Here is a 22,064-nt window from a genome sequence, read left to right as displayed (position 1 = left end):
TCCAGAACAGAATTCAGATTTACAGATGAGCGTTTTAAGCCACAAAGATTTGTTTTTTTTTTTGTTGTTGTTGTTGTTTTTTGTCAACACAAGAAAACTCAAACTATTCGAATCAGACAAATGAATGCTTGTAAATTGTATAGTTCAATGCCTAACACATACTAAGTGCTCAGTAAAAGATAGCTATGTTGGTGCTGATGTTAACAATGTTGAGAACAGCTGTTTTCTTTTTTCTTTCTTTTCTTTTTTCTTTTTTTTTTTTTTTTTGACAGAATCTGGCTTTGTCTCCCAGGCTGGAGTGCACTGGTGTGATCTCAACTCAACCTCTGCCCCCTGAGTTCAAGCGATTCTCGTGCCTTATCCTCTCGAGTAGCTGGTATTACACGCGTGCACCAGCACGTCTAGCTAATTTTCATAGTTTCATTAAAGACAAAGTTTCATCATTTTGGCCAGTCTGGTCTCGAACTCCTGGCCTCAAGTGACCTGTCCACCTCGGCCTCATGAAGTGCTGGGATTACAGGAGTGAGCCACCATGCCTGGCCTGCAGTTGTTTCCTTTAGGTGTGGTCATTCATATAACACAAACACCCTGAGGATTAGGGCACTGTGATTGATTCTGTAGGGAATGCCATTGGAGGAGTTTCCCAGAGGCTCAGTCATGTTTGCTCTGACTGGTCCATCCTCTCTCAACTGGTTTCCGCCATGTCTGTGAACATTTATGCATTTTACACATCTTAATTGAGCACCTGTTTTGTGCCAGGCCCTGAGGAAACAGAGGGGAATAAGCAGAAACTGCTGCTTGCAACAGTGCAAATCCTGAGGATCTATTTAGATCCTCAGGGAAGGGAGCCAGAGGAAGTGGCACAAGCCATTGAATGGCCTTGCAAGTCTGCCCTGTGAAGGAGGCAGAGCAGGAAGGAGTGGTGGGGAGGAAGGGTCTCAGGCTGAAGCCCCATGCTGGGAAGGTTTTGGTTAGGTGACTACCGAGCCGTCTATGTAAGGCAGCTTGTCAGAGGAGTCCCAGAGGCCAGAAGGGCCTGCATTCAGTTCTGGGCTCAGCCAGTGGCTGGGAGTAGCCCTTGGGAAGCGTGGTGTGGGCACATTGCTGTGGTGGGTTCAGAGTCGAGCAGCTGGGGCCGTTTGTTCACTTATCTTCCCTATAGCAGGAGACCCGAGTGGCACATGTTTAGGGCTGTCATACTGCCCATGGTTTTCACAGTCAGGGAGGGGAGACAGGCATTCAACAAATAATGACATCACCCATCCGTGATTTGCAATTGTGATTGGCACCACGGAGGAGTGTAGGAGGCCGTGAGGTAGTATCATAGAGGGTTGTATTAACAAAGGTAGGGACTTCCCTGAGGAAGGGACTCCTCAGGGGTGAGGTCTGGAAGACGAACAGGAGTTGGCCAGGTGAAGAGGGGAGGGAAGAATATATCAGAGAGAGTGAGAGGCTGGAGCAGAGAGAGAGACAGAGGCACACAGGGCGAGAGCATGCAGGCACAGTTGATGTCTGACAAATTGTCATAAAGTTCTAGAGGCTTAAAAAAGGATCATTTTTGTTCTTAATGTTTTAATGTTCTTTTCCTTGGAATTCAATGGTTGTGTATTTTTTCAGAAAAGAAGACTTTCCACTCACCCCAAAGCATACACTCCAAGGAGATCCAACTGAAACCTTGCACATAAAATATCAAAGGAATCAGGATTTATCTGTTCCTTGGGGGACACTGGCTTTATGGATGAAGACTTTCTTCATCAAGTCGTTAATTCCAAGGCCGTCTTAGAGTTGAAGAGAAGTCCCAGTCATCTCCACTATATTAAAAAATGATGAAATGCTGGAACAGGTTATAAAACTAGTCCTGCAAGTGTATCTCAAGGACCACATATGTCACCTTAATGTTCCCAGATTAGCCACAAGAGCCTAAGTGGAAGGCTGATGGCATCCTGTCCACCCCACCCCACACTGCTTCCCAGCCATAGGCCCTGTGTAGTGGTTCTATGTAGGTGACTGTGAAGATGACAGAGGATCAATTGCATGCACCGATGAACAGAGGCGAATCTAGGTTGATGATGAGTGAGAGATGCCGGGAGAGAAATCTTCTGAATTTCCTTGTGAGCCTTTTTCTGAAATACATGGCATTTCTCAAGCACTAGGAAATATTTGCTGTTTTGTAAAAGAGGCCAGTGTTCTTAAAACCTGTCTCCCCTCCCTTAACTGGCCCAGCCAGACCCTCTGACCTGGAGAATTAAGGATACCTGTCATAAGAGCATCTCTGATGATTCCTGGCCACTCGGGACAGGAGGCCTCACCTTGAGCTCTGACATTGTCTGTTTCCATTTAGTTTCTGCGCCGCTGTTTGGGGACTGCTGTCTTTTTTTCTTCAGCTTTAAATATATTAGCAGTATGTATGAATCTCAGTGACCTTCTCTTGGAGAATTACATTTCTATTATTACTTAAAAGAAATCAGTTCTGCATGATGAAGTGTTTACTTCTGTTTTCTGCCCGCCTATGCACCTGAAGAATGATTCTTATTAGATTAGAATTTGTTTAAGGCTGTATTTGCATTGAGTGTTTTCTCTGCTTTTTCTCATGAGAGGTATGCTCCCTCCCACGCACCCTCCACAGCTCATTTCCAAGTCTGCACATCTCATTGTGCATCTGCTGCTGCTCTGCTCAGGCCTGAGTAGCCGCTGACAGTGATTGGCAGAAAAGGGTTTCCAAGAATATTAAAAAAAAAAAAAAGAAGAAGAAGAAAAAGAAGGGAAAAAGGGAGAAAAGCAAACCAACTAAAAGATGGAGAGAGAGAGAAGTTTTGCTGAAGAATGACAAAGAACAATTAGGCTTCTGCTAGCTTCATGTGACTAATGGTGCAGACCAAACTGGCCCTTTGAATTACAGCTACCAGCTGGCATTCCCCATATGACACCCTTATTTGGAATTGATAAATCCTATATGCAAAGGGCTGCCTGGGGTGTTTCTCGTTTGCATTTTCTCAGCCCCTACTCTTCTTTGCTTTTATTTATTTATTTAGAGATGAAGTCTCACTGTCGCCCAGGCCGGAGTGCAGTGGTGCTATCTCCATTCACTGCAACCTTCGCCTCCCCGGTTCAAGTATTTCTACCACCTCAGCCTCCCAAGTAGCGGGGACTATAGGCACACGCCACCATGCCTGGCTAAGTTTTGTATTTTTAGGAGAGATGGGTTTTCACCATGTTGGCCAGGCTGGTCCTGAACTCCTGATCTCAAGTGATCTGCCCGCCTTGGCCTCCCAAAGTGCTGGAATTACAGGCGGGAGCCACCATGCCTGGCCCCTTCTTCCCTTTTAAATGCAAGAATCTGGGGTTTGTAAAGGAAATGAGTGTGAGTGGGGACACTGTTGCTTCAGTAGTAGTCCCCCGAAATTGCAGTTTGGACACAATTTAGGAGTTAGACATAATTTAGAAGCCAGAAGGCCTAGCTCTAGGGAAGGTGCAAGGCCAGCTCTCACCTTCTAGTCTTTGTTGTTTCTCTGTTCTCTGTCCACTATCATTTCTTTTGGGGAAAAAAGTCTTGGGCTGTGTTCATACAGCGTTAGAGAAACCATGTGGAAAATATAGGCTGCAAAGAATTATTCTCCAGGCGTTGTTGGTAGATGCTCATTGTGACTTGATCTTTCTAAAATGGAGCCCTAAAAATGTCCCTCCACCTGCTGAAAAGGCTGCAGGGATGGCTCCTCATTGGTCTCTAGGTGTGATTCCAACTCTGCAGTTAGATGGGCAAGGAGTCTGGTGAACTGGCCCCTGCATGCCCTTGAACCTGCTCTGGTGCTGCCTTCCCCTCAGGCACCTTATGCTCCATAGAAGGGGTCAGGCAGGGTGCAGCAAGGAACACAGGAATCAGTGTGAGTTCTTGATACAGAGGGGATTGAATGAAGGGAATTGGTCACATAGGTCACAAAGGGCTGAGAAGCCAGCAAGGGAAGTTGTGGCCACCCAGAGGTTAGCAGGCAGCAAGGCACAGCTGTCAGGACATAGGCAGAAGATTGAAGATTGGGCCTCAGTCACCTGGCAGGAACAGGAGTCATGTGGGCCTCTCAGGGGAGTGGGGGAAGGGCGAGAGGGGGAAGCAGGATCCACCACCAGACAGAGCTGCTAGAGTCAAGGAAGAAGGGAGGGGGATATCCTGGCTCTTTCCTTCTCTTGCTGGATTTGTCAGCTTGCCCTGCCTTAACAGAATACCACACAGTGGCTGGCGTCAACAACAGACATTCATTTTCTCAGTTCTGGAGATGGGTCAAAGATCAGGGTGTCAGCAGGGTTGGTTCCCGGTGAGGGCTCTCCTCCTGGCTTGTCGACGGCCACTTGCTCACTGTGTCCTCATGTGGCCTTTCCTGTGTGTGTGCAGAGCGAGACGACTCTGGGGTCTCTTTCTCTTCTTACAAGGACACCTGTCCTATCAGGTTAAGGCCCCACCCTTATACCCTCACTGAACCTTAATTCATCCTTTAAGGTCCTGTCTCCAAATACATTACAGTGGGGGTAGGGGCTCAATGTGTGAATTTTGGGGGGACACAGTTCAGTCCATACTACCTCCTATCTCTTATCAGCACCTCCCATGGGTCAAACCAGTGGCTGCCATGGGAACCTAGGAAATACATCCTACAGGACCAGCGTCTGTGTGATAACAACAACACGTGGGGCAGACTCTGCTGGGTGACGTGGGATGTGTGTGTATGGGGGTGGTGGGCATATCCTCAAAATTGGGGTTCTATGAGAAGAGGAGTAAGTGGATGGATTCTGGCCAGGCAACTAACAGTGAGCACCGCCGACTGATACCAAACGTCTTTCTGTTTCTGGAACTTACCATACCTGCTTGTTTTGTTCATGTTTTCTCTTTACCTGGGGCCCTCTTCACCCCTTTTTCTCTACTACTCCTTTGCCTGGCTGAGTTTTCATCTTCAATGCTATCTCACCTATGGGCTGAATTTTTTCATTTATTTAACGGATATGATTGAGCACTTAAGTGCCAGGCACTGTTCTGGGCTCTGGTGCTGTAAGAGTGGACAAAGGACATTCTTTGCCTTCCTGGAGCTTACGTTCCAGTGAAGTCGAGGGAGGAAATAAATAATAAATGAGCAGATGCATGGTGTTTCTGACGGGAATCAATAAAATGGAGAAAAATTGAGCAGGGTAAGGAAGACGGAGTGCCAGGGGTATGGCTGGTGTCTCTTTTATGCTAGATTGACTGAGAATGCCTTACAGATGAAGAGTGGCTGGGCACAGTGGCTCACACCTATAATCCTAGCACTTTGGGAGGCCAAGGAGGGGGTGGATCACTTGAGGTCAGGAGTTCAAAACCAGCCTGGCCATTATGGTGAAACCCCATCTCTACTAAAAATACAAAGAAGTTAGCCAGGCATGATGGCAGGCACCTGTAATCCCAGCTACTTGGGAGGCTGAGGCAGGAGAATTGCTTGAACCCAGGAGGCGGAGGTTGCAGTGAGCCAAGATTGCACCACTTCACTCCAGCCTGGGCAACAGAGCGAGACTCTGTCTCAAAAGAAAAAAAGAAAGAATTTAAGGACAGGCATCCTGAGGGTTGTGACAAGCTGAATAGTGACCCCCCGCAAATATATCCACATCCCAATGCCTAGACCTGTGAATATGCTACTTTACCTGGTAAAAGTTTGGAGATGTGATGAAGGATTTGAGATGGGGAGATTATTATGGATTTTCTTGGTGGGCCCAATGTCTTCCCTTTCTTGTAAGAGGGAGGCAAGAAGGTTAGAGTCAGTGGTAAGAGATGTGATGACTGAAGCAAGAGGTTGGAGTGAGGCAAGGAAGGGGCCAGGAACTAAGGAATGCAGGAGGACTCTAGGAGCTGGAAAAGTTGAGGAAGCAGATGCTCCCCTGCAACTTCCAGAAGGAATGCAGTCCTGCTGCTGCCTTGATCTTAGATTTCAGACTCCAGAACTGCAGAATAGATTTGTGTTGTTTGAAGCCTCTAAGTCTGTGGTAATTTATTACAGCAGTAGCAGGAAATTCATACAAGGGTATTTGTGGGAAAAATGTTTCAGACAGTGCTGGTGAATTCAGGTGGGCTAAAAAAATAATTAAAAAATATTTTTTTTAAAAAAAGAATAGTAAGCACAAATATTCTGGGGTAGGAAGGTGCCTTGTGTGTTGTTGATTCAATTTATTGATCATTTTTCTAATAAACAAATTCATTTAAGTATTGATTGTGCACCTATCATGTGATACGCATTTTTCATCACGCCCCAACTCCCAGAACCCTAAGCTTTTCTCACTGTTAGAACAGCTAGTTTATTTGCATTTTAGTCACTTTGACTATAAACTCCTTGAGTGTAGGTGCTTAGATTTTTTTCACTGCTTAGTCCCCAATGCCTGTATAGAGTAAGCACTTAAAATGCTACACTTTCAAAATTGAAGACTTTTCAAGAAACTTCCCTCAGTGCAGATAAACCCATGGGACCACAGAGTGGCCTGCAGAGTGGCCTCCTGGAGTATTTATCTGCCCATCCCTTGTCTGGATTTGTGGACAGGCAAAGAAAGAGACGGTAGGGGGCACAGATGGACTGTTCTCACGGTTTTCACAACCCTGAGCTGAGGTCATGACATATGTGTTTGGGTGTCCCCTTCATCTTCGGGGCGGTACAGACTGTCCTCTGTGTGAGGGGTGTTAGTGAGTCCCTCATTAGCAGAGATGAGGATCGAGGGGCCACTGTTGCTGGTGAGGGGAGACCTAGGCTCTTGAGGTCACCACTTCATTAAAGATTTTGCTGCTTAGTTCATGTGTAATCCTTTGTGAGCCCAGCTGCCATGGTAACTGGAGAAGTTATCAAAATCCTTCTGCAGGTCTGAGGACACAGTCTTCCCACTGTACATCTCCCTGGGGTGGTCTCTGACTCTTGTCTGCTTCCGGCTCAAGCACAAGCCTCGCCAGCTGGGGAAAGACAGCCACTTTCATCAGAACCCTTGGAAGCTGTTCAGGGGGCCTGTTTGCTGATTTTCAGCTGGTCTGCTCACCAGCGTCTTCATTACTTCACACTCCAAATACTTGAAACTGCCATTGGGTCACCCTCAGCTCCCTGCAATTAACCATTGGCTTAGAAAATCCAGCTGTGCTCAACAAATCACTGACGATTACTGATGCAGGGAAGGAGGTCGAGGCTCTCAAGTGAGGCAGTTGTAGTTGCTGGAGGCAGGAGGAGGTGAAAGCATCAGAAGGAAGATGAAGATCTGAGTGTGCATGCAGGGGGACAGCCGGGTGCTGGGAAGAGAGAAGGGCAACAGAAGAGAAAGTGCAGAAGTGTGGAGACAGGCAGGAGGTGGCCTGGACACACATCCTTAAGGATGGGACAGGGCTCACAGGGAATGGAGAAAGAGGGTGAGAACTGGGAGAAGATAGAGAAAGGCTGAGGTGTGCTTATGGAGTACCAGAAACAGAGTGAGGGCCTCGGCATCTCATTTCCCTTCCACCTCAAGTATATCTGTTCTCACGCTGCTAATAAAGACATACCCAGGACTGACTAATTTATAAAGAAAAAAAGGCTTAATGGACTCACAGTTCTGTATGGCTGGGAAGGTCTCACAATCATGGCAGAAGATAAAGGAAGATCAAAGGGGCTTCTTACATGGCGGAGGGCAAGAGAGAACTTGTGCAGGGGAACTTCTCTTTATAAATCCATCAGATCTCATGAGACTTATTCACTATCATGAGAACAGCACAGGAAAGACCTGCCCCCGTGATCCAATTACCTCTCACCGGATTCCTCCCATGACACATGGGAATCGTGGGAGCTGCAATTCAAGATGAGATTTGGGTGGGGACACAGCCAAACCATATCAGAGTGGTAGGCATTATGATTTTTATTTTTACTGATGGGGAAATGAAGGTGCAGAAAGATGGCACAAGATGGCTCATTTTCAGGTTCTAAAGGGCAAGGTCAGGATTCAAACCCAACTTGTTCTTTCCCCACTCTGGTATTTGTCAGAAATTTAAAAAGATACAAACATCGGGCAGTGGATGTGCCCCTTGGGGCTTCAGAACCCTGAACCCCAGCTAGGTGACACTGTGGTGATGGAGGACCCCATGTCAGTGACCTACCAGTCTAAGGGTTTATCTTGCACTCATGATTCATATCCATGGTGAGGGTTTCACTCCATGACCCAGGCTGTTGGAACAGCCTCTACCTTGAGTGACACGTTACTTGTAGTGAAAGGAAAAGAGAACATGAAGAGCTCTGAGCTGGCTTTTAAAGGCTCTACTTGGAAATAGCCCACATGTTTCTGTTCATGTTTCTCTGGCAAAATCAAGTTGTCCAACCAAGGTTGCTGCCAACAGGGAGATAAACAAATCTTTCCCTAAGAAGGGCTTTGCATGCTTTTGAATATCAACATGGTTGACCACAGACAGCTAGCATATATTCTCAGGGCTTCACCATTCCCTAAGACGATTTTGGCCTTGGGCGTGGCTGGCACATGATGGGCCCATGCCAGGTCTGTGCTGGAACAGGAGCACACAGTAGGAAGACAGCCTGCAAGAGTCTGTTAGGACCTGGCTTCTGCCATGAAGCAGCTATGTTACCCTGGGCTTACTCAGTGTATTAGTCAGGGTTCTCTAGAGGGACAGAACTAATAGCATAGATGTATATATGAAGGGAAATTTATTAGAATTGACTCACATGATCACAAGGTGAAGTCCAACCATAGGCCATCTGCAAGCTGAGGAGCTGGGAAGCCAAAACCTGGTTTTGTGTCCCCAAAACCTCAAAAGTAGGGAAGCTGACAGTGCAGCCTTCACTCTGTGGCCAAAAGCTCAAGAGTCCCTGGCAAATCACTGATGTAAGTCCAAGAATCCAAAAGCTGAAGAAGATGGTGTCTGATGTTCAAGGACAGGAAGCATGCAGCACAGGAGAAAGATGGAGGCCAGAAGACTTAACCAGTCTATTCTTTTTTTTTTTTTTTTTTGAGACGGAGTCTCACTCTGTCACCCAGGCTGGAGTGCAGTGGCCGGATCTCAGCTCACTGCAAGCTCCGCCTCCTGGGTTCACGCCATTCTCCTGCCTCAGCCTCCTGAGTAGCTGGGACTACAGGCGCCCGCCACCTCGCCCGGCTAGTTTTTTGTATTTTTAGTAGAGATGGGGTTTCACCGTGTTAGCCAGGATGGTCTCGATCTCCTGACCTCGTGATCCGCCCGTCTCGGCCTCCCAAAGTGCTGGGATTACAGGCTTGAGCCACCGCGCCCGGCCTAACCAGTCTATTCTTTCTGCGTTCTACTGCTCTGGTTGTGCTGGCAGCTGATTAGATTGTGACAACCCAGATTTAGGGTGGGTCTGCCTTGCCCAGTTCACTGACTCAAATATGAATCTCCTTTGGCAGCTCCTTCACAGACACACCCAGGAACAATACTTTGCATCCTTTAATCAAGTTGATACTCAGGTATTACATTCAGCCTCTGAGATCTTGTTTATTCATTGATAAAATGAGAGTAGTGATATCTTCCTCTCAAAGGAGATTGTAGATAGAGAGCTGAACCTATTAATCAGTCAATAAACTTTACTTTGCTTCCCCTCTTTCTGAATCTGAGTTATATTTTTCTTACTTTTCAGCATATGTATTAAGTTTGCATAAAACAGTTAAGAGAAATGATGTGTGTTGGTCATTTTGGTAAGTGGTAAAAGTGGTAAAAGTGGAGTTGTGTGTGGCTTCCTCTGAAAGGCTCATTAGAATTGAATCATAGCACATCTGCATGCATTTGTAGAGATCGACCTCCATGCAAGACCTGTGAATGAACAACAGGTGACTGGTGTGAAAAATCAGTGCAAGGTAGAGTCGTCTTTGTAATGATCACTTTCACTTGACAATCTTGAAACAGAAATAAAGCCCAAGAGAAAATGGGAACTTGCATGTTAGTTCCTCACTCGTAGGAGAGCCCCATAATTGACTTTATTTTGCACTACAGTGCATAATCCCAGCATCAGAGAAGCTGATCGTGGCCATTTAATGGAACTTCTTTTTAAAAAAGCACAGAATTCAAATGAACTCTGGAGCTACTTAGAGCCTGTTGGTGTTTTGCAAGCTGTAGTTGTTGATGTATTTCCATTGGCCAGCAAGATTTCCTGGCATATGTTGTCCAAGAGTTTTGAATAACTAGCATCACTCTGTCACCCCTCATGGCCCTCGAAGATGTTATCACCACGAGGCCTTCCTACCACCCACTTTGTGTTCTCTCTTTCTTGAGGCTGTAAAGCAGTTTTTCTGGACATTTCTGAGGGTGACCTTGAGAAAACACCCCACCTTCTTTTTATCTTATTTCTTCATTTACAAAGTGCACATAATTAATAGTACTAGGGTTGTTGTAAGAATAGAATGAGATCACCTTTTATTTAATTTTTAATTTTTGTGGGTGCATATATTTATGGGTTCCAAGAGATATTTTGATACAGACATGCAAAGCATAATAATCACATCAGGGTAAATGGGGTATCTATCCCCTCAAGCATTGATCTTTTGTGTTTTCAACAACTCAGTTAGACTTTTTAATCATTTAAAAATGAACAATTCAATTATTTTTTTACGATAGTCAAGATTATCTTTAAGTTCTTTTCACAAGGTCTGCACATCGTAAGCCCGCAATAACTACTTTCTTCTCTCCCACTCCATACTTCCACGTCTTCCTTTTTCTCTTCCTCCTCCTCTTTTTCTTCCTTTCCTCTCCTTGTCTTTCTCTTTCCTCTCCTTTTGTTTGTCTCCCTCTGCTTCCTCCCTCCCCCTCTTCCTGTTCCTCCTAGTTATTGTTTGCTATTAAAGAGAGTTCAGTCAATATCACGCTATATTAAACTTCTTTGCGGTTTGTTCTAATATTCTCTGTTCTAAACATGACATGTTTCAGTCACAGTCTCAACGAGAAGCAGGTGACATAATTGAATTGAATTGGATATATTGAAGAGTCTTTAATACAGGAACCATTCATACAGGTTTGGGAAGGGAGTAGAGAACCCACAAGGCATATAGCAAAACTCTGTGCCTAGTAGCAGTAGATGTCAGAGGTACCCCTAGGTCTTGAAGAGGCACTGGGAGTGCATCTGTTTCGTTCTTTTTTGTTTTCTTTTTTTTTGAGACGAAGTCTCGCTCTGTCGCCCAGGCTGGAGTGCAGTGGCACGATCTCAGCTCACTGCAAGCTCTGCCTCCCGGGTTCAAGCCATTCTCCTGCCTTAGCCTCCCAAGGAGCTGGGACTACAGGCGCCCGCCACGACACCCGGCTAAGTTTTTGTATTTTTAGTAGAGACAGGGTTTCACCGTGTTAGCCAGGATGGTCTCAATCTCCTGACCTCATGATCTCCCTGCCTCGGTCTCCCAAAGTGCTGGGATTATAGGCCTGAGCCACCGCGCCCGGCTGCATCTGTTGACTTTTGTAATCATAACCAACAACCTCAATATTTCAGTGGCTTTTGATAACAAACATTATTTCTCATGCATGTTGCATGAGGGCTGTAGTTTGGCTGTGGTTCTGCTGGACTCTGCTGGGCTTAGCTGGGCCCGACATGCCTTCTCATTTAAAGGCGCAGGCTCACGGTGGTCTCACGTTGGGACATGCTCTTCTCATGATAGAGGTCAGAAGCACCAGGGGCAGAGCCACACCATGCAAGAGCACATTAAAGCTTCTTGTTCCCGTGAGATAGATGTCATGCCCGCTAACATTCCATGGACTATAGCAAATCAAATGGCCAAGCCACAATAAGTGGGGTGGGCCCTGAGAGAGAGTCAGTATTGTGAGCAAATGTACACTCTATCACTGGGACGGAGTGGTTACTGGAACTTGGAGGCAGAGAGTATTGTGAGAAGGCAGCCTGAGAGAAACTGAGACCTTGCCAAGGCTGTAGCCAACCGTGGAGCATGCAGAAAGGATCTGGGGGAACCAACAGCCCAAGCCCATCTCTTCCCTTTCGCTAGTCTCTGGTCATTCCCCCTTGTGGCTGTACCCATCTGAAAGCCAAAGGCAAGAGACTTTGTTCTGTGGCTCTTAAAGGCCAGCTTCCTGGGACAGAGAACAGGGTGGGTGGCAAAGGGCAGAGGGTGAATCTGGAGAGGCACATGAGATGATTTGATCATAATCGAATTCATAAGAAAGACATTAAAGTTGCAGAAAATGTGCCACAAAACATTTCTTAAGAACCAGCAGCTCCTCATTTCTAAATGACTTAGGAGGAATTCCAGGCTGACTGTTCGTAAAGTTAAAATGGGGGAAAAATTAAGATGGCAATAAATCTTCCATGAGTTTGTGCTATAAATCTAGGGGAAAACCCTTTTGGGTGACATAAGGCATAACCTTTAACAGCTAATAGTCTTGAAACTGTTTGCATCTGACCGTTCTGAGTCCCTAAGTGGTTTCCATTCCAACATTGTCATTTATCTTGTGATATTTACTTTATTGTGGTAAGTTGCAATGTTTTTTTTTTTTTTTCTTCTCAGAGAGTCTGTGATAAAATAAACTCACCAGAGTAAGATGAATGCCAACTTATTAAAAAGTCTCTCTTAGAAGGGAATGGAGCTATGCTGGCCCAGTAACAGGTGAGCGAGTTTTGCCTCCTTCAGCCTCAATCTACAGGAGACGGTCACCTACGCATTTATGAGCAATTACAGCTAAGTTCACATAAGAGCTCTAAATTTTGGGCCGGCCTCAGTGGCTCACACCTGTAATCCAGCACTTTGGGAGGCCAAGGTGTGTGGATCACCTGAGGTCAGGAGTTCGAGGCCAGCCTTGCCAAGACGGTGAAACCTCATCTCTACTAAAAATACAAAAAAAATTAGCTGGATGTGGTGGTGCACACTTGTATTCCCAATACTGGGGAGGCTGAGCAAGAGAATCGCTTGAACCTGGGAGACAGTGGATGCAGTGAGTGGAGATTGTGCCACTGTACTCCAGCCTGGGCGACAGAGTGAGACTCCATCTCAAAAACAAAACAAACAAACAAAAAAACAAAATAAACCTCTCTAAATTCGGAAAGACTTTTGAGAAAAGAATGAAAGAGGGCATAAGATCTCTCTAATGTCTTGCATCTTTCTGTTGGCCTTTCTTTCCTCGAATTCTTTCCTAATTCTTCTAAGACATGGTCCCCTCATGTTTTCCTGATTGTCCAGACACCCTAGACTCTAGGACCCTCAATTCTGCCTCAGGTCAGCTTTCTGTAGCCGGAGGGGAATGTTTAGGATCTTCTTTCTGTATTCTCACCTCTGCCTAACGGAGTTGAAGAATTTTCCATCCTTTCTGTTGATCTCGCCGTTCCCTCCCTCCCTCCCTCCCTCCCTCCCTCCTCCCTCCCTCCCTTCCTTCCTTCCTTCCCCTCCTTTCCTCTTTCTTTCTCTCTCTCTCTCTCCTCTCTCTCTCTCTCTCTCTCTTCTCTCTCTCTCTCTCTCTCTCTCTCTCTCTCTCTCTCTCTCTCTCTCCCTCTTTGTTTCTTCAGAGTTTAACTTTTGTTGTCCAGGCTGGAGTGCAATGGCGGGATCTTGGCTCAATGCGACCTCTGCCTCCTGGGTTCAAGCAATTCTCCTGCCTCAGCCTCCTGAGTAGCTGGGATTACAGGTGCCCACCATTAAGCCCGGCTAATTTTTTTGTATTTTTAGTAGAGACAGGGTTTCACCATATTGGCCAGGCTGATCTAGAACTCCTGACCTCAGGTGATCCTCCTGCCTCAGCTTCCCAAAGTGCTGGAATTACAGGCATGGCCACTGTGCTCAGCCTCTCACCCTCCATTTCTTAGCTTCATCCCAATACAAGAGAAAGTGCCTCCAATCTGGGTAGACAGAGGCTGAAGCCTTGATGGAACCTATTCCCTGTCCTCTCTCTGCCTGCTTCCTAAGTCTCCTACTTTAAGTCCTCTGACTCCAGTACAGTAACCATCCCTGACGGTCCCTGTTACAGGTTGGTCAGCCTCATCTATTTGACTGCTTGCGTCAGAAGCGTGGGGTCTGCTGTTCAGATCTTACCATCTGTGTTCGAGTGGGAGAAAGGCCAAGTCCATGCACCTCTGCAGATCATGTAGGTCGTCTGCATCATGGGAGTGCCAGGGGCTTGTGCTGCTTGTAAAATAATAATGTTTTTCTTATCATTTGGTGTTTGTTCCTTCTGTGACTGCTTCCTTAGTCAGTAACTCTGGAGGAGAGGAGGACCTTGAGAGTGAGATTTGAGCACAAACTTCATCTGAAACCTAAGCCCCTTCCTTAGGTTTAATATCATCCTCTTTTTCCATTCCTGCACAAATGCAGCTGAGGGGACCCCAAACCTCACCGAGGACTCAGTGTTCCAAGAACAGGGTTTCAGTTCCAACCTTGCCGTTAATTCGACTCTAATTTAGAGAGGAGACTTGGGTGCATCATTTGATGACCCTCCATATCTGTTTTTCTATTACCCAACAGGGTTTAGTTGCAGCCAACAGAAACAACTCTAGCAATTTTTAATCAGGAAGAGAGTTAGGCACTCATGAAATCCTGGGAAGGCTGGAGGAGTGGGCTGGGTGTTCCAGAGTGACTTCCAGAACAGCGCCACAGCGTCAGCCCACTTGGGGAGCTGTCGCCACTGCCACAATCCTGAAGCGGGAAAATCAGGAAGCAGACATGGCAAATGGTACATCCAGGAATACAACGTCCCCGCTGTGATCCATGGCTGGGGAGAAGGCCACGGCAGCCATTGCCTCCAGAAGAGTGCTGCAGCTGCCAGGTCCACTTTCGCAGAACACAGACCCCCTACTCTACCATGAAATCAGCAACTGGACACTGGGACCTCTGCCACTGTTACTGCAGGAAAACCCAGGGCCCTTGTGAACCAGCCGGTCAACAGCAGCATTGGACGGACCCAAGTAGAGACTTTTACCTTCGTCACACTTTCTGAATCTCATGCAATTGTTTATGTTTGGCCAACCTACATCCTATTTGAATTGTAACTGCAAGAGATGATGGGAAATACCACTTTAAGTTTTTCAGTCTTTCAGTTTGGGAAGGCACACTAGGGTAACGGGCGTGCTAGGATAGTGGGGTTTTGGCCTGCAACCAATAAACATACATTTAAATAAAAAGCCAGATTGTCTGTGTGTGTGTATGTGTGTGTGTGCATGCACATGTATGCATAGTTTTACGATGTTTTACAAAACTATATTAACTCTACTAGTGTAATGCACTCTAGCCTGTTCCATTCCGTTCCGTTCCGTTCCATTCTATTCTATTCTATTCTATTCTTTCATCCATTCATTGGGTTCCATTCTGTCCCATTCTATTCTATTTCATGTTTTTAAAAAGCTTGTTGCGATAATAGACTTTTAAGATCTCCTAAGTGTTTGTAACTTCAAGTTTGGCAAGCCCTGTATTAGAAGAAGGGTGCTTTCTGGACCCCAATGCACCATCTTCATTGCACATGGGCCACCCTGGAAAGGTTTTCGTACACTGCAGTGGTTTAGCACTGTAAGAAGGCACTGACCTGGATCCTATTTCCCAGAGAAACTCCCCGCTTCTCACAAATTGCTGTGATAATTTAATATGACAAATTACTGGATGAGTTAATTAGTTGGTCTGCTATTCTTCTCAAGCAGCGTATAGGAGTTTTCACAGGTCTCCTCCCATTAATTCCTTACTCCAATTCAGTGTTCTTAACTGTGGGGCTTCATAGAAGTGGAGGGGCATTTCTGATCCTGTTGATCTCATTCTGGAAGAGTTCGCCTATGATGTCTGTGTTGAGGACTCTTCTTCCTTGCCACCAGGTCGTTGCTGAAGCTGGGCTCATATATGGATCTCTGATACCTGCAATTGGAAGAGGTTTTAGTTGTGAATCTTCTTATGACATGGGCCTTCTCACTCTACCAGCAAATTCTCAGGCCACACATATAATAATCCAGCCTTCATGGTGTTTCCTAGTGAGGGGCAAACTGCCTTCAGCATCACTAACCTGACTTTGGAGATATACGTATATATGTGTGTGTGTGTGTGTATGTGTGTATATATGTGTGTGTATATATTATATATATATATATAGAGAGAGAGAGAGAGAGAGAGGTCATAATTCCCATGTCTGTACTGTTCTAAATCAAAATATCTCAGCCGGGTGCGGTGGCTCAAGCCTGTAATCCCAGCACTTTGGGAGGCCGAGACGGGCGGATCACGAGGTCAGGAGATCGAGACCATCCTGGCTAACACGGTGAAACCCCGTCTCTACTAAAAAATACAAAAAACTAGCCGGGCGAGGTGGCGGGCGCCTGTAGTCCCAGCTACTCAGGAGGCTGAGGCAGGAGAATGGCATGAACCCGGGAGGCGGAGCTTGCAGTGAGCTGAGAAGCGGCCACTGCACTCCAGCCCGGACGACAGAGCGAGACTCCGTCTCAAAAAAAAAAAAAAAAAAAAAGAATCTCTTTATTATAAGATTTATTTCTCTTCATCTGCTGATTCACACATTAACCAAACTTTCTCTCCTGCTTATTCATGATTTCTAGATATAATATTTAAAATTAGTAACTAATCTTTCCCTTCACCTAGTAAATTCCTATTCATCCCTCAAAACGCCAACTCAAATTTCACGTCTTCTGTAAGGCTCTGATTCTCCTGGGCATAGCTGACCCCTCCTGCCGACATCAGTAACTACGCATCTTCACTGTAGTTCTTATTGCATCTTATAATTTGTTCTGTTCTCCTCTTACATTGATTATCTTGAATACAGAACTATGTCATTTTCATCTTCATATCCTCAATGCTTGGTCCTTAAATAAATATTGAATAAGCGAACACACAGATGACTATTCTGATAGTCTCTATTTTCAAACCTGTTTGAATTTTGTTAAAATAATTTATTTCTGCATATAGCATTACAAATGTTCAGTAGAACACAATTAGGCTTTTTAATGGAAAAACAATTTTTTGAAATCCCATAATTCAATAAATGTAAAAGAAAAAAGGAGGAGATGCAAAGAGGAAGAAGACAGATGCTTCTTCTCTGGAAACCTCCTGCTAGCAGTGGAGACCACAAATAACCGTAGCCTTTATTGAGCTTTTATCATGAACAAGACTCTAGACTGGATGCTTTTCAGGCTTTACTTTGCATCCCGATGATAGCCAATCCTAGTAGGCATTACTGTCTTCATTTGGCAGGTGAAAAACATGAGTGCCAGGGAATCTGAATGCCAACAGCATCACACTTCCTGGCGAAAGTGGTAGGGAGGCATGATCTACTTTTAAAATCACAGATCTACCTCAACTCGTGCCACAACTTTAAATCTTGACTCTCAGAGAAAGCATTTAAAAAATGTGTCTGAATCATCAGCCTGGCCAGCATGGTGAAACCCCATCTCTATTAAAAATACAAAAATTATCAGGGCATGGTGGCAGGCACCTGTAATCCCCGCTACTCCAGAGGCTTGGAGGCTGAGGCATGAGAATCGCTTGAACCAGGGAGGCGGAGATTGCAGTAAGTTGAGATTGTGCCACTGCACTACACACACACACACACACACACACACACAAGTGTCTGAATCGTAACGGCATAAAATAATATGGGACTTGAGTTAGCTGTATAGGTAGTACAATGTAAGTCATGTGTGTATTTTTAGATAGGGTTAAATATTGCCAATTTTTTGTTTTTATTTTTGGCTATGATAAAAATTTGAGGCATATGCACACTATGACCCCATGGATGGTGAGAGACCCATCTTCTCCATGCCTGATTCATCCCCCTGCTGTGCGAGCCCTCTGTCTTCACTCCCGCCAGGTTTGTTTTTCCTGTTAGTCTCTAATGGAAACAACTAGTTACCTCCTCATATTCAGCTCCACTTCTTTCTTGGCCATAAGGACCCTGATTTTCAGCTGAGCAGATTGCCATCAGCTAACAGACTACATTCTCCAGCCTTCCTTGTAGATGGGTAAAGCTACCTGACTATGTTTTGGCCAATAAGATAAAGTGGAAGTGTTGGTGAAAAATGTGGGAAATGTGTTGAAAGGAAGAAAGGAGGTCCCTTCTTCTGTCCTCCATCCTGTGGTTTGGAACATGGATGTGATGGCTGGGGCTCTAGCAGTCATCTTGAATCAAAAGATAGTGGAGTGGAAAGATGAATGGAATCTAGGTCCTTGTTGACTTTGGGGAGCCACTCTCTCAGCTCTGAACTGTCTACCACTGGACTTCTTTTTTTGTGAGAGAATAAATAGAGTGTCTTTAAGCCATTGTTAATTTGAGTTTCCTTCACAGGTAGCCATACCTAATCTTAACTGACGTAACTTCTCACTGGCTCACCAATGATTTGAACTTTCATGTGTCAGACTCCAAGGTGCTTGTTAGGTCCATGTGCCAAGTGCCTTGAGACAGGTCTGACACAGAGTTTAGGGGGCTTGGAAGAGAGCGCACTATCTCCTCCTGATGTGGTAGGATCTCTTCAAGCTGGCTAGTATACCTTGGCTCTGGTTTCAAGGTGAGCTCTTGGCCTTGAGGCTCTAATACTGCAACTTGGACTATAAAAGGTGTGTTCCACTCACTCGATTCTCTGTGGGAGCCTAGCCAGGGATGCCCTTACTCTACTTGCTGAGTTTTTGGCTACTCACAGCTTTCTCTTGTCCAAGAGCAGCGTATGGAAATGTAACTCCTCACCTGAGACTCAGTAAGTAGAGTAAGCCAACTGTGCTGAGAGACACTGTCTCCTAGGACGCTGGTAACCTGTGGTCATAAATGGCAGAATGGGAGCTCTAGAATCCAAGAGGTTGAAGCTGGAAGAGACTTTATAGATACCTAATCCAGCTAATTCATTTGGCAGATGAGGAAATGAGGTGTGTAGAAGTAGCTTGACACGACTAAAAAGGGATGAAGCTGTGACAATTTTTCAGTTTGTTTTTCTTTCCCAAACATGGTACCCGATCCTGCCTGGCATATTAGTCCAGATTTCCCAAGAAGCAGATGCCAAGACAGGATTAAATGTGCAAGAATTTTCTTAGGGGAAAGTCCTGTGTTAGAAAAAATGGAGAGGGAGGTGGAACATCTTGGGGAAGTTGACAGACGATGAAACAAAGTTTGCCCACAGGTGAAGGAGACGGGAGGAAAGTCAGGTGGAAGCATCCTACGTAGCTGTGCAGCCTAAGGAAGGCCCATTAAGGCTGCTGGTGAATCTCAGAACCACAGTTAGCTATCATAGGAGTTTGGTGTCTCCAAGAAATAGATTGGCCGTGGTATTCCTGATACCAGAACAGCCCATGAGAAGCATGATCTCAACACAAATGCAGCAGTGGATTTCAGAGCTGAGTCCCTTGGTCAATTACACTTCCCAGTTAGGGGTTGCATTTTTGGTGGTTGCTACACCTGGCATTGATCCTCTGCCAACCCTTTTATGCCCTGGAATATACTTTATAATTGTATGCATCTAATTTAGTGTTTTGATAGCTTAGTAGGCAGACAGGTACATGAGGAGTTTCTTAGTTGTGAATGGTTACTTAGGCTACCTTTTTGTGTGAGGCCTGACATGGCTGAATCTTCCATTTCTTGGGAATTACGTGGATTTTGAGCCATGAAGTTGAAGCAATCAAAATGCCCTTTGATGGGGGAGAAGTCCACTCATTGAACTTGATAGATATGGACCCAAATGTGAATCATGAAATGAAAGCAATTATGCATTACCTGTCTTTTCCACATTTGTTTGGGTGCAAGTAAACAGAATTGCTGGTTAAACTCACTGACATTTTCTAGAAATTGTATTCAGATCTTATGCAAATTCTAACTACAAGCATGTGGCTAACTTTTGACAAAGATTATTTGCTTGACCACACTTTAGTCAGGCTCCTGAGCTTCTGCTAGGTCCATCTGTGCGCTTCCTTATAAAATCCAGTTTTAGCAAGAACTCTGCTAAATCAGTTTAACAAGAACATCCATCCTCTTGATATCTGCTCACTTTTGATATCTGATCAGATTTTTCATCCTCCACCTTCCCACAGGTAATGAAGGATCACCTTGGCCTGTCTTCAGAAAGAATTCTAGTAGGTCAGTGTAGCCAGAATCTTTCTTACTGCAATGTTATCGCAGTAATTTTCCACCTACTGAAAAACTGGATGCTCTTTGGCTATGAACTTCCACTTGCCCATGCTGTATTCAGAGTTGAGCTCAATCTCTCTCTCCCGCTGCAGAATCCTGTTGTGTTGGTTCCAATACCTATTGCAATGGTCCTGAATAAAGTCTGCCTTACTGTGCTTTAACAAGAATCATTGAATAATGTTTTTCTTTAACACTCTTCATTGTTGGATTTTGATGTTTCTGTGCTTGCTCCTTTAAGCCAGGACTGAAAGGTAGATGGGGAATTAAACATGTGTTTTGTCCTGTGCCACTTGATCCTCACATGGCATCCACAAAGTACCGCAGAACACCTGACAGGACAGGGAGACCCATGACTCTCAGGAGGCCGTGGGCATTTCCTCTGCTCAGCAGCTACCCAGCATTCTCCAGGACCAGACATTGTGTACATTTAGCATGGCCACCCAGTAGAAATGATAAAGGCCTTTGCTTGGGACTGGGCTAGATGAGAAGAAGCAAATCCTGTAACAGCAGGAGCTGCCTACCAATAGGTTTTTGAGAGTGTGAAGAGGTAACATTATATTGCAAAAAAGTATTTGCATGTGTGCTATATAGGGTCTTGAGATGGGGAGATTATCTTGGGTTCTCCAGGCCCAGGGAGTCTCAAGATTCTTGTAAAAGGAAGGCAAGAGGGTCAAAGTCAGAGAAGGGATGGGGCCATGGAAACAGGGATCTGAGTGATGTGCTTTGAAGATGGAGGAGTAGACCAAGAGGCAAGAAATACAATACTCTGTGTTCTGTTCCCTCATGCTGGTGTTCATTTTGCCAGTAGAAAGGATTCATTTACTTTATATTCAATCAACATTTATAGCATACCACATCTATGGGGCCCTAGAGATGACTAGGATATGGTTTTCATCCTCAGGTAGTTCACAGTGTGCTAGGTTGATGGAGGCCTAAGCAGAGAATTAAATCCAGTGTGCAGAGCAACATGAGCAGAGAGAGTGCAAGAGCCAACAAGAAAGAGAATATGCTGCCATAAACCTGAGGAAGAGCACCTAAGGCAGCCTGCAGGGCTCAGGAGAGACTTTCTGGAAGAAGCCATATCTGAGTCTTAAAGGAAAAGCAGAAGTTCACCAGTGAAGGAAGGGATGGGAAGGAGACTCACAGGCTTTAGAAAAACAGCCTTGTGTGTGCAGAAAATGACAGGAGGTAGTGTGGTCCTGGGACCATTAGGGGTCCCTGAGGTTTTCTCAGGGGGTTCACGAGGTCTCCTTCTCCTTCTCTTCTGGGTTTACAATGAAGTTTTCCAAATGTGATATCACAATAAATTAAATGCAGAAGCAGACCTGAAAATCTAGCTGTCTGTTATTTGGCCAAACATTTAAGAGAGTTACAAAAATATAAAACAAAACCGCTCTTTTTGGCAATGTTTTCTTTTGGAAAATACAGCTATTTTTCGTAAAATATATGTTAAAAATTTAACATGTAATGGGTTTATTGCTATTAGTTTAAAATAGATAAAATATTTTTTAAATTTCTCAGTTTACATGTCTAAAACGGTGATGAACCAAAGGATTTAATTTATATAAACAATAGCTCTTTAAAATCCTCAATAGGTTTTTGAGAGTGTGAAGAGGTAACACTACCTTGCAAAAAAGCCTTTGCATGTGTGCTATAGGGTCTTGAGATGGGGAGATTATCTTGGGTTCTCCAGGCCCAGGGAGTCTCAAGATTCTTGTAAAAGGAAGGCAAGAGGGTCAAAGTCAGAGAAGGGATGGGACCATGGAAACAGGGACCTGAGTGATGTGCTTTGAAGATGGAGGAATAGACCAAGAGGCAAGAAATACAAGCTGCCTCTAGAAGCTGGAAAAGGCAAGAAACAGATTCTCCCCTGGAGTCTCCCAAAAAACCACAGCGTTGCTGCCATCTTGATTTTAGCCTGTAAAACCCATTTCCAGACTTCTGACCCCCAGAACTACAAGATAGTAAGTTTGCGCTTTTTAAATTTTATTTATTTATTTACATATTTATTTATTTATTG

The 22,064-nt window shown here is 45.0% G+C and overlaps 1 long non-coding RNA gene across 1 annotated transcript; it reads left to right on the top strand.

The window, feature by feature from the left end:
• The first annotated feature begins 326 nt into the window (after positions 1-326).
• Positions 327-20,211, top strand: LOC117079479. Its single transcript, XR_004435470.1, has 2 exons — positions 327-376; positions 19,948-20,211. It is a non-coding gene; the product is annotated as an uncharacterized LOC117079479 (long non-coding RNA).
• The last annotated feature ends 1,853 nt before the right edge of the window (positions 20,212-22,064 follow it).

The sequence above is a fragment of the Trachypithecus francoisi genome, unplaced genomic scaffold (genome assembly GCF_009764315.1).
Source record: "Trachypithecus francoisi isolate TF-2019V2 unplaced genomic scaffold, Tfra_2.0 Lachesis_group7, whole genome shotgun sequence".
Classification (NCBI taxonomy): Eukaryota; Metazoa; Chordata; class Mammalia; order Primates; family Cercopithecidae; genus Trachypithecus; species Trachypithecus francoisi.
This window is presented reverse-complemented; position numbering and strand designations above follow the sequence as displayed.